This window comes from Microcebus murinus, chromosome X, assembly GCF_040939455.1.
Source record: "Microcebus murinus isolate Inina chromosome X, M.murinus_Inina_mat1.0, whole genome shotgun sequence".
Taxonomy (NCBI): Eukaryota; Metazoa; Chordata; class Mammalia; order Primates; family Cheirogaleidae; genus Microcebus; species Microcebus murinus.
This window is the reverse complement of record NC_134136.1, coordinates 93855454-93866248: the sequence shown is the minus strand read 5'-3', so window position 1 is coordinate 93866248 and position 10795 is coordinate 93855454. Positions and strand designations below refer to the sequence as shown.

At 37.6% G+C, this 10795-nt stretch overlaps 1 protein-coding gene across 3 annotated transcripts in view; it reads left to right on the top strand.

Annotated features, from left to right (window-relative positions):
* Positions 1 to 29: 29 nt before the first annotated feature.
* SCML2 (Scm polycomb group protein like 2) overlaps positions 30 to 10795 on the top strand; it is a 110686-nt gene continuing 99920 nt past the window's right edge. For 2 of the 3 annotated variants that reach the window (XM_012784702.3, XM_075999088.1), the window contains exons 1-2: positions 59 to 139; positions 10588 to 10618. The gene's annotated coding sequence lies outside the window, so the exon portion shown is untranslated. Of the gene's footprint in view, positions 140 to 10587; positions 10619 to 10795 lie in introns of all 3 variants that reach the window. The other variant, XM_012784700.3, reaches the window with a different exon arrangement.

The window sequence follows — 10795 nt, the reverse complement described above, 5'->3', positions numbered from 1 at the left end:
CGGGGCGGCGGTGGCGGTTGCGGGGCATGCGCGGCTCCGCGCGCGGCTTCTCAAACATGGCGGCGGCGGTGTGAAGCCCGGTGCCGGCTCGCGGGACCAGCGTGACAGAATTTCGTTGCTTTCGCCTACAAGACCCGAGGTGCGTGGTGACTTCGGGCCCTGTAAGGAGCGGGGAGACGGAGCTGTGGTACCCGGTCCTTGACCGTTGTCCGTGGGCGGGCAGGCGGGGAGGAAACCCTCGGCGGCGCGTCCCTCACGAGGAACGCCCCCTCACCGCCCCGCCGGGTCCCGCCTCAGGTCGGCCCCGCACCCTCGTCGTTCGCCCCCGGTGACTTCACCCTTGAGGCCACGAATTCTTTCCCGCAAGTAGCGTCCTCCGCGGACTCCCCTCAGCCCCTCTCGCGCCTCCCCTCACGCTCCCCCGGGGCCCCTTCGTCGGCCGCGGGCCCATGCCGCCCGCGGCATTCGGGCGCTGGCCGCTGTCCTCTAGCCGTCACCTCACAGGCAGTGCGGACAGCGCCCTGTCCTCCCGCGGAGTTCCCCGCGTGGGGAGGGTTAGCCTGGGGCCCGGGGGCGTTGCGGGTGGGTGGCGGGACTGAGGAACAGGGGTGACTTTGCGTGATCTGGGTTGAGACGGGCCCGGACGTCTTCCGGGGACTTTTGAGGCAACTTTTGGAGTTTGGGAGGGAAACGACAGCCCGGAAGGATGCGCCTGTGGCGGGACGCGGGCGCGGGTCCTGGTGCCAGGTGCGCTCCGTGGGGCTCCAAGCGGGGGCTGAAGGGCGCCGGTGGCTAGCCCTTGGGGTGAAGCGGCACGGAGGGCGCGGCGAGGGGCCCGGGGGGCTCCAAGTCTCCGAAGGGGCCACGAGGCAGCTGCGATGATCGCTGCGCACTTGCGGCCTGAGTCTCGGGACCATTGCTGCCTTCATTTAGAAACAGCCTCTAAATAATGGTTCCTTACCCTTCTGACTTTTTTCACCTGGATAGTGCTGGTGTTCCATCCAAGTGTGAAGAGCCAGAGGGAGAACAAGTGTAGGCGAATTCCATTGATTTTGCGCCTTGAGGTTATACATAGCTTAGGGGCCGAACTGTAATTCCCCTTCTCCCGAGAGCCCCCCACCCCACAGTGTTTGAGCAGCACAGGTATTTGCTTACAGGTTCCCATTTAAGACTAGTGATTTCTTGAAAAACGTTGTTAAACATTTGTTATCACAAAGTGTAATTGCAGTTGAAATTTGCCTCTTATTTGAAGAACGTGAAGGTTAACGTTTATGACTTGACTGTGGGGTGACTTTAGAACATCTCTAGAGAACGTGAATGGATAGGTTAGTAGGGGGAAACTGAGGCAGGGAACGTCAGTAACTTGCTTATGATCATATGATTTACAAATTTATTAGAGATTTTTCTTTTCCTGAAACAAGTGCAGATGTTACTACATTTTTAATGCCCCCCAGAACTATTCATACTTATGTTTTGAGGGAAGAGTATTTTAAGATGTACATTTATGGAGTGCAACTTCCTATGATAAGCAATTGTATTATAACAATAAGTTCATAAATGCATATTCCTTTCCATAACAGTGCTTGGGAATGTTTTTCGATAATGACAATTTTGCCTTCCTTGCCATTTTTTTCTTAATTACTCATTAAATAGTGTATCTCCAATGATAAATATTCTTTCAGACTGTTTGTGATTTTGTATATTTAATAGGAGGAATGTGAAAATATGCTTTTGGAAATGAGTCCAATTGGGATTTTGAGAAAGGAGTGTTTAAACATTCACCTAATGCCTTGTATTTGTTCTGCTATAGCTTTATCCATAACTTTTAAAACAGTTTGATAGGATTTAAAAAAAAATTAGTCAAACACCATTTAAAATGGTTTTGAAGTTTTTTTTAATACACTTTATATCATGCAACCAAATGAGCTTCTTGGTGTGTATACCTGTTTACCCCAGAGAACCTGATTTGTTTTGGAATTGATGGTTTGGGGAAAAAAAGATTAGTATAGCTACTGCATTATGCATGAGTATGCTTTAAAGTTGATGGTATCCTAACATGTACAAAGAACGCTGGAGTCAGTCTTAAAGAGGTGTTATTAGTTTTTTTCATGAGGCAGTTGGTCAGTCCTTTGGATTTATGGTTCAATCAACACATCTTTCTTAAGCACCTGTGCTGTCTTTAGTATGGAGTTCAATGTACGTTTATTCACAGCCTACTATGCGTGCTAGTTTCTGGATGTTTAAAACTTCCCACCAGTAGTTTATTTCTGGAAATTTCAAGGGTATAGCTAAGATAATCAATGTGAATATAGAACAAGTATTCCTTTTATTTAAAGGGCAAATTCAAGGAATATTTTTGTGATAATTCTCTAAACAAAATTCTGGGTTGTAATTGCAAATTATTTCTGATTTATGGGATATTTGTGTCTTTTTGTTATGATTATGTAAATCTATAGTTGTTATGAGAGATTATTTTCTGGGTCAATAGATAACATACTGGTTAGGCTTGAGGGGAAAAAATGAGTTGCTGGTATAAACTGAAATCAGTATGTGCTCTGGAGATTCGGTATTTTTTAATGCTAAGCAACTTCATTTCTATGACCAAGTAGTTTAGACTGTAATTAGATTTAAACTGACATTTTTAAAGCACTTTCTTTTTTCAAAATATTTCAGAAATTTCTCTGAGCTCAAAAATAACAAATAAGGGTTATGATGGTCAGCTATAAGCCAGATGTGACTCTCATTTTCTTTTGGGCTTGTTCCTTTTTAGCTGCCTGCCTGTTCCTCCCAGATGCTTCCTATCACCCCTCTTCCTGCCCCTGTTCCCTTTGCTGCTGTTGGTGTCTGTTTCCGCATCAGTAAAATGGTCAGGGTAATCTTCTCTGTCTCACTGAGAAATAATTGATGATAGTAAAGTGCTTTGAAAAGGCTAACTACTGAGTCTTTTGAATGAAAATGATGTAGCCCCTTGTTCCATTTAAAGGAATTCGAAATCCCAATTTTAGTTTGAGTTCTTGGGGGTGGGAGAGGAAATTTTCACTTGAATATTTTACTGCCCCTCTCTTTGGGTTAATGGAAATGACTGTTGTAACTTTAGTAACTGGAACATTGGGAGATGCAAAGGATCCTCTGCTATTTTAGTTATTAGTCACCTCTAGTCCTTTTTTTGCCAGGTTACTTTGCCGTTTTTTTCCCCCTTTATGCCAGCTCTGTTCTCATTCCAGTTGTGAATGGAAATCTGAGGTCATCTTCTCTATTAGCTTCCCTCCCTGGGGGTCTTCTAATAGTCATATTCCTGGTTTTTAGGATATACAAGATAAGAAAAAAGTGAGCTCTGTAAGCTTTTAGAGCTGTAAGGTGAAGATTGGTCTGCATTGCCGAATGTGTTTTGTGGTTTGGAGTGGGCAAATCCAGCACCTCTAAGAATTTTAGAACCATTATTAATGTCTAAGAATTATTACATAATTATTTTAAAATTTGAAGTGATTGCTGATTCCAGGAATAAAAAACTTGGAAATTTTGAAAGTGACAAATATTGGTGATTTTGAAAGAAAGTTTTTATCCTTCCTTGGATTTGGGGCTTAATATTCATGATCCCTTTGTCTTGGGGAAATAGAGGAAAGAAACCACTGCTACTTATCTTAGGTTAAAATGGTATAATTAATTTATAACATTATATAAATAGTGGTATAATTTAGTGGTGAGTATGTTTTCCAGACTTTAACTGGCTTAGGCTTTGGTTACTCTAAGCATAGAAATGCTTTTACCTCTGTAGTGGTAACATCTCATTTATTAAAAGATAGCAGGAGTGGTGGTTCTTAAAGTGAGATAACTTGAGAAAATTTCAGAAACCATCTAAGCTTTGAATTCTGCATATGTTCTTTGGTTTTTGTGAGTAAGGCATTTTTGCTTATTTTGTCTTTATGTCGTCCAATAGAAGTACACCTTGGCAACATTAGAAATAATACTGGTGGTTTTTATGCTAAGTGACTTCTACTAAACATAAGTCCCTAAACCTTTCTGTTAATTTCACTTTTTGCACATGTGATAGAAAGTTTTTAACTTAAGAAATGGGGGATATCTTATTATGTGAAAAGTAAAATATTTGAAGTTCCTATAGTAGTTTGTATGATAGTGGTGTTCTTAATTTCATGATAATCTGACCAAGACTAGATGAATTGCTTATTTAAAGCGTTAAAAAAAATAGAATAGGCTTATTGAGTCTTTATGGGAGTAAAGACCTGGGAAACATTTGGAGATAGCATTTGACTACCTACTACTTGTGACCTATGTTTATGACTGTGGCTCTGCCCCTTCCTAAGTTTATAGGAGCAAATTGTTGTAAGAGCGGAAAGAGAGTGCCCACCTTTTGTGGTAATGTGCCATTGTAAACTTCAGAAGAGACAGATATATTGCAGTTCTAGGGCATACCTTGAGGATGCTTTCTTTTCTCCCAGAAAAGTTGGTGAGGCTCCCTTTGCTTGTCTCTGGAATACATACTCAATTTTTTGCAACCTGTTCTCATAAGGATTAACCAGTGCTGAATTCCAGACATAAACAGCTCCATTTGTTTGGTATGTACCTTGTAACCTTGACAGTTTTTTAAGGTTGTGTATTGACAAAGTCTTTTTTTTTTTTGGTTAACATTTGGTCACTTTTCCTACCTTTCATCAGTTTTAACTGGTTTACGATTCCTTTATGCATATTTTAAATTAAATACTGATTCAAATGTGTTTCTTCTCTTCATTTCTACATGTGCCATTTGCTGTGAAACTGTTGTCTATATTTTCTTTTGAAAGAATTGAAAAAGTATTATTTGAAACATTTTTGATAAGTTTTAATTTTATTTTAAAAGTAATGTAATCAGTATTAATTTTTAACTAACTTGGTAGAGTTTCATAAATCTGTTCAAATGAAATGCAGCATCTTAGGTCATTAAAAGAATTAAGATACAATACTCAATAATGATAAATACATTTAATATATTGCTTGGTTTTAGATTACTTTAGAAACTGATTTGAGTTTTTTTGTGTTGAAATTTTGAGAAGTTGTAGAAATATTTAAATGGCTAATTTGCTGACACCTGTTTCACGTTTGAAGTATTGTCAGGGATGTTTAGTTTTCTGGTCACTTCTGATTGTGGTTTATTGCATGCTTTTCTGCAATCTGTTGTCTAGTGGGGATTGTTGTCATCATTTCCATTATTTCTTGTAGGGCCAGTGTTAGAAACCATAAATCTAGACTGTGGTGATAATAGGAACAGGCTGTAACCTGATCCAGTTCTTTTGTCAAAATGTCGCACCATGAGCTGCCTCTAGTAAATTGACATGCCCTGCCATTAACTCCAGTCCTCCACAAATGTCAGTGGGCAGCAGGTCTTTGGGCAATTAGCCTGTGGCTATGCTTTAAAACCTTAGGAATTTACAACTATAAACTGGGATTTTGGCAACCCTCAACTTGTCTTTCATTTATCTGTTTTCTGACTAACATACTTTTAAACTAGATACATAGCTTTTGCATAATTAAAATAGCAAGTGATTATTTTAACTTGTAGGTTATGATTTTTTAGCTAACTTAAAAATTCTTGAAAATAAGTTTTCTTGGGTTTGCTTCAACACAGAAAAAGATTAATTTCTAATTTGTTGGAGTAGACTTTACTAAAGCATAATTAAAATCGCTCTTCTGGAAACCTTAATTTCCTCCGGAAGACTTCATTTGATGAATCCTTGCTACCAAAAATGTTCTTTTTTTTAAGTAGATACCAGAAATGTGGAGATAAAAATATTCTTTCTTAGAAAAAACATATTCTTTCTTAATATTGATTAGTCATAATTCAGAGATGGAATTTTAAATGTAATTACAACATTGAGCATAGTATTTTTTCTGATTACTTTTATAAATATGTCAGAAATTGGGATGTTTTATTATTTACTTGAGCAAATTGAGTAGACACTTGTGAAATTTTAAAGTGATGAATCAGGTCCATTTCAACAAGTTGTATATGATAGAATGGATATGTACTTTTTCTGTCCTGTATTAGGATAATCACCACTACCAGAAGCAAAATCTTAGTTAAAAGAGAGAGTTTTTCTTTGTCAAAGAAAAACAATAACTACAGTATATTTTAGTTAAATCAATATGTTTTTCCAATTAGGCATAAATGTGAAGTATTTCTTGAAACAAAAAAAGACTATTTTCAGTCAAAATGAAAAATTTAAAGGTGTTGTGTTATGCAGTTAGCTCATACCTTCCCTGTTGCATATTGACTGGACAGTAATGAAGGGCTTTTTTGTTTGTTGTTCAAGTCTTAAAACAGTGTCTTTATAACAAGATAGATCAAAAAAGGAAAGAAAAACCCTTTCTGCCTGTGCTATGTCATTAATCTCTGGTTGTGTGTATAACTTCGATCACTTATTTCAACAATTTCTTTAAAACACCAGCAGACATATTTGTGAACCTCCCTTAGTCCTGAAACCTCTTATACTTTTGATATATTTAAGGGGATGTGATGCAATATTTTTATAATAGATTATTTTGTGAGTACTGACTGTATCTTTTTCCTTTTTTGTGAATATTGGTTTAAAGCATGTGTTTTAGTTCTACCTGTTAGGTAATTGAAATTTATAAACTGAATTCTGGTATAGCTTATAAATCCTAGTAGTTCCTCTCTCTGAAAAAAAAAAAAATCTATAATAGTACCCCATTTATACTGGGGCCTGTCTTTTTTGAGACCTCAAACATACTAGAAATAGATCAAATTCAAAGTTAAAAAATAAATGTAAATCAGCTGTTGGGAAGGAAGGAGATATTGGGGCTGGAGGATTGTCTCAGATCTCACAGAATTTTCTCCTCAGCACATTGACTTAGACTTGTGTGTAAATTAAGACAGCAGATTTCATATTGCAGGAAGGATCAGACTCATTAAAAATTTTTTAAAAACCACAGTGTTCTGGTTCTATATGGTTTAAATACAAGTAGCCTGTAACACAGCAGATTTTGTTTACCATTCAGCAAACATTTCACGGACCCTAGTATGTTATAGACACTGTAGTTATTCTGGAGGATACAAAGGTGAACCAGACAAGATACTGTCTGCAGGAGCTTATTGTGTAGCAGGGGAGAAAAGGCATGCACACAGGTAAAACATAACAGAGGCAATTTTAGCATAATGATTAAACATTCACAGACCTAGGTTCAAGTCCAGCAGGGTGATCTTGGGCAGGTCTTTGAGCCTCAATATTCTTAACTTTCAAATGGGCATTAATAATGGTATCTACCTCACAGGCTTATAATAGGCTTTAGATAAGAAAATATGTATATAAAGGCCTTAGTAGGGTACCAGACTTTTAGCAAGAACTCAGTTAAGTGACAGCTCTCAGTATTAATATTGCCACTGCCAACACCACCATCCTTAGATCTCTGGGACCATAACTTTTATTTTCCACTGCCTTCATGGATCCATTCTGTCTAGGGTGCCTGGTGTATTATGATATCTCCTTATTTCTCCCTTTCAAAGAATGCACAGTGTATTGAAGCCTTGTCTTTTGGTATCTGACAAGCCTTGGCTTAAATCATTTTTCTTTCACTACCAGATTTCTGATATTGAGGAAGCAACAGGACTTGGTAACTGATAAGATGTTGATCAGCCAGGTACGGTGGCATGTACCTTTAGTACCAGCTACTTGGGAGGCTGAGGCTCATGTGTGAGGATTGCTTAAGCCCAGGAGTTCGAGGTTAGCCTGGGCAACACAGTGAGACCCCATCTCTTAAAAAAAAAAAAGGTTTTTGGGTAAAGGAGGAGGGGAGTCAAAGATGACTTCTAACTCAGAAAGGTTGGGAGTTTGTAATGCCTATTAAAATAGGAAACAGAGAAACATGAGCCCATTTTAGATGGTAAAAGTTTGGTTTTTAAAATATGCAGTATTTGAGGTGGTTGTGAAGCATTCAGACTGATGTTCAGTTGGCTAGACTAGAAATTTTGGAGAGAAGTTGGCTCTATAATGTAGCAGTCATCTGTATAGGGCATTGCATCAACCATGGACTAGAATGAGATTCTAGAATCTAGAGGTAGAGACTGAGTGAGTAAGAGATGATCATGGCTAGGACAGAAGGACAACCAGGAAATAACACATATCTTAGGTTGAGAGAGGAGAAGTATCTGGAATGAGGGGTGACCTTTCACAAAGGGCTCCTGAAGTGTCAAGGAAAGTGAAAACTGAAACACTGTAATGGGGTTTGATGTCTGGAAGGTAATTGGGACCCTGGAAAGCAGTTATAGGAGAAGAGGGAAGATTGTAGTAAGTGCGGTATCCCAGCAATGCTTTTCTCCATATTATGGATGTTATTATTGATATTACTATAACCTTGGCCATCAGGAAAAGGTTAGTCAGTCTGGCAAATATATAGGTGAGAATCTTTTCTATACTGATAAAAATTTGGTGGTTGTCTCCATTTAAGGTCAAATTCATTTATAAGCAAAGTACTCTTTCAAAAACTGTGGATTTTTTTTTTTTTCTTAACACAATGCCCCCAAGACAAAAAACTGTGGATTTTAATAGCTCCCAAATGGGAAGTTCAGTGAACAAGTCTAATGATACGATAAATGTTTAAGTTTGGGTATTATTCCCTCCTTAGGACTTGTGTTTGGGAAATATGGCAGCAAACCTTGTTGTTTGTATGGGAACAGATTTATTTTTTTTCAGCATAACATTTTTATTTTATTGATTCTTATGCTCTCTGAGGTTGAAATTCTACGATTGCATTCATTTTATAACATCTGACCAATGGCTTAAAGTTGAAAAGGGCCCTGGGAGATTTCTTGCTGTCAGAATTGTTTAATTCCTATTCTTGTCAAAATGTTGACCTTTATTGACTCTTCAGGTAGTGGTCTCTAATTAGAAACTCAAGTTGTAACTTACTGTATCTTAAAAAAAAAAAACAAAAAGAGGAAGGGAAAAAGAAAAAGAAAAGAAGGAAAAGGAAAAAAAAACTCCAACCAAACAATTAAAAAACCCAGAAAACGAATAATGGAAGGACCCTATAATCTTACAATTGTAGACCCATTAATTTGCTAAATATTCCTTTAAAACTATTTTCTCAACAAATTGTAGATTTTTCTCAGAATTAGATAAAAACAATGGGAGTTTTAGGCTTAATAATTCCACTATTAATCACTGTTTACATTAATCATTGAGAAAATGGTTTAAAACAAGACTTTTCAAAGCATTTATTGATCTATCAGGTCTTAATTCTGCAACAAGATACAATTTGCAAAACAAATCTTTTGTAAAGGATTTCAGATTGTCCATGCTTGTTTAATGCTTTAGGTAAGAGTGCTAGGTTTAGTGTAACTGTATGTAGCCTTTTGGTAAAGGAAATCTCAATGTCAAACACTATAAAATAGTACTAACCTTTTTCTTTTTTGGCTTACTTACATTTGAATATGTTTTTTTATGCAGTGGAGTTGCTCCTACTATGCATTTAAAGTGAAGCAACTTCTTTATGCTAGCCAAAAAAAAAAAAAATTTAAATTTTTTTTTTTTTTTTTGAGACAGTCTCCCTTTGTTGCCCAGGCTAGAGTGAGTGCCATAGCATCAGCCTAGCTCACAGCAACCTCAATTAAATTTTTTTTATACCAAAATTTTCTCTCCCAGGTAGCTTGAGAATTACCTTGGGGGTCTTGAGTTTTTCTTATAGTGCTGAAGCAGGTAATATTCTGGGGGGAAAAGTACATTGAAAGCGCCTGTAATCCTAGCACTGTGGGAGGCCTAGGTGGGCGGATTGCTCGAGGTCAGGAGTTCGAAACCAGCCTGAGCGAGACCCCATCTCTACTAAAAATAGAAATTATTTGACCAACTAAAAATATATATACAAAAATTTAGCAGGGTATGGTGGTGCATGCCTGTAGTCCCAGCTACACGGGAGGCTGAGGCAGTAGGATCGCTTGATACCTTGCTGTGAGCTAGGCTGACACCACGGCACTCACTCTAGCCTGGGCAACAAAGTGAGACTCTGTCTCAACAACAACAACAACAAAAAGTACATTGAAAGCAAAGATAAGCTTTTTTTTTTTTTGCTGTTTTCCATGCAAACTACCACTATGGAAGTGATATGTGTCTTTATTTCTAAAAGAGTGTCAGCCTTTTAATTTTTCTCCAGAAAGTTATACTGTCTGCATATCTGGAATATAAATCATATAGATACGTTCTTAACTCCATAATATATCTTTATTTGAGGCACTCTGAGGATTCAACTATGAATTAGTTGATGCTCTCTAGCGTTTACCAATAGGTTATAATAATCAACTTTTATAATCTCTACCCTTAACTTATATTGTGATTAAAAGACAAAGGGGAATTATTGTGTAATGCTGGGGCATTTTAAGAGGGACATTAAAATCTTTTAATTTTTTCTCAAGTTATAGTCAGAGTTTCTATTAGCCAATATTCTTTACGTCAGGGTCTTTACAGATTCCTCCTAGTATTCAGTCCTAGGAAAATGTTTGACATTCCTGTTGAATTTATATATACTTTTATATTGTAGCAAGACTTACATAACCCAAATGTTTTTTTTTTCTTTTTGCTTTAGGTGCTAGGAAGACCAGAGGAAAATTATTCAGGTGACTACTAAAGTTTTTTTTTTAGTACTAAATTTTTTCCAACGAACTAGTACATTTTTATTTGTTCTTGATTTAAAAAACCTCCTAAGTATGTTTTTATATTGAAACCTGCTAATCCTTTTTTTTAAACAGCAAAATATAAGACACAAAAATTATATAGAAAATGGTTTGGGTGAT